Source organism: Elephantulus edwardii, unplaced genomic scaffold, assembly GCF_000299155.1.
Source record: "Elephantulus edwardii isolate Elephantulus edwardi_28Jun2011 unplaced genomic scaffold, EleEdw1.0 scaffold00168, whole genome shotgun sequence".
Lineage (NCBI taxonomy): Eukaryota > Metazoa > Chordata > Mammalia > Macroscelidea > Macroscelididae > Elephantulus > Elephantulus edwardii.
In genome coordinates, this window is record NW_006399918.1 from 6,233,203 (window position 1) to 6,234,997 (window position 1,795).

At 43.5% G+C, this 1,795-nt stretch overlaps 1 pseudogene across 1 annotated transcript; it reads left to right on the top strand.

Moving 5' to 3' along the window:
- Positions 1–1,144: 1,144 nt before the first annotated feature.
- Positions 1,145–1,541, top strand: LOC102844132 (annotated as a pseudogene). The gene has a single exon (XR_438952.1). The product of XR_438952.1 is annotated as a histone H2A.Z-like (transcript).
- The last annotated feature ends 254 nt before the right edge of the window (positions 1,542–1,795 follow it).

Here is a 1,795-nt window from a genome sequence, read left to right on the forward strand (position 1 = left end):
CCCAGCATGATGTCCCTCTCCAAAGACCTAAACCATGCTCTATCCTGTGCCAATCTCATTGCCTCCGACACACCCATCCCTATTACCCCAGTCACTGAATCAATCCACCTCATAGAGGGTCTTCCCCTCCTGTGCTGTCCCTCTACTCTACCCAGCATGATGTCCCTCTCCAAAGACCTGTCTTTCTTCAACATGTCCAAAGTATGTCAGACAAAGCCCCAGAATCTTTGCCTCCAAGGAGAAGCCTGGTTTAACCCTCTCTAGGATGAATCTGTTTGTTTTCTTGGCAGTCCATGGTACATTCAATACTCTTCTCCAGCACCACAGCTCAAAAGCATCCACTCTCCTTCTGTCCTCCCTAGTCCTTGTCCAACTCTCTGATGCATAACAAGTGATTGTAAAGACCATGGCCTGTATCAGGGGCACCTTAGTCTCCAAAGATACACTGTTGCTCTTGAGTACTTTAGAGAGGTCCCTAACAGCAGACTTTCCCGTTACAATACATTTGTTTGATTTCCTGGCTGCTGGAGCCAAGCTGAGCAAATTGAAGGTGTGAACACTCACAATCTCTTTGCCATCCATCCTGATGCTACCAATTGGTCCAGTGGTGAGAATCTTTGTCTTCTTGACATTGAGCCTCAGTCCATACTGAAGGCTGCAGTCCTTGACCTTCTGCAGCAAGTGCATGAGGTCCTCCTCAGTTTCAGTGAGCAAGGTTGTGTCATCTGCATAACGCAGATTGTTGATAGATCTTCACTAATAGAGATTATAAAATTGATGCAGAATACAATTTGAGAAAAATCCTCTCCCAACAAAGAATTCCCTAATAAATTCAGAAAGATAGATGGATTGATATGTTTATCATGCTTAATATATTTAGATTTTTAAAACATTTTAAAAGTATACTGGTAAAATCTTGATTTATATTCCTAATGATTGCGTCTTTTAGAAGTTAGGAGAGATAACCTGTGGAAAATGACTATTTTTGTTTTAATGCTACCAGAAAACAGTAGTCAGTAATATATTTGAATGCTTAGAATAGAGTACCTGTGACAGTTTGGATCGCGGTGCGACGGAGTAGCTGGTGGGAGATTGTTGGGTATTTGACTAGCCCTTTCTCTGCCTGCTTGTGTGAGCTTCAGCAGAATTCGAAATGGCTGGCGGTAAGGCTGGTAAAGACTCCGGAAAGGTCAAGACAAAGGCGGATTCCGCTCGCAGAGAGCCGGCTTGCAGTTCCCAGGGGCCTGTATTCGTCGACGCCTGAAATCTAGGACTACTAGCCATGGATGTGTGGGCGTGACCGCCGCTGTGTACAGCGCAGCCATCCTGGAGTACCTCACCGCAGAGGTACCTGAATTGGCAGGAAATGCATCAAAAGACTTAAAGGTGAAACGTATAACACCTCGTCATTTGCAACTTGCTATTCGAGGAGATGAAGAATTGGACTCTCTTATCAAGGCTACAATTGCCGGTGGTGGTGTCTCATTCCACATATCCACAAATCTCTGATTGGGAAGAAAGGACAACAGAAGACTGTCTAAAGGATGCCTGGATTCCTTACTATCTCAAGACTCTAAAATATTCTAAGAGCTGTCCAGTGTTGGTGATCCCAGTGGACTGTATCTCTGTGAAAAACACAATTTTGCCTTTTTGTAATTCTATTTGAGCAAGCTGGGAGTTTAATTAGCTTTCCAACCAACAAATTTCTGCATTCGAGTCTTAACCATATTTAACTGTTACTGTGGCTTCAAAGAAGCTATTGATTCTGAAGTAGTGGGTTTTGATTGAGTTAACT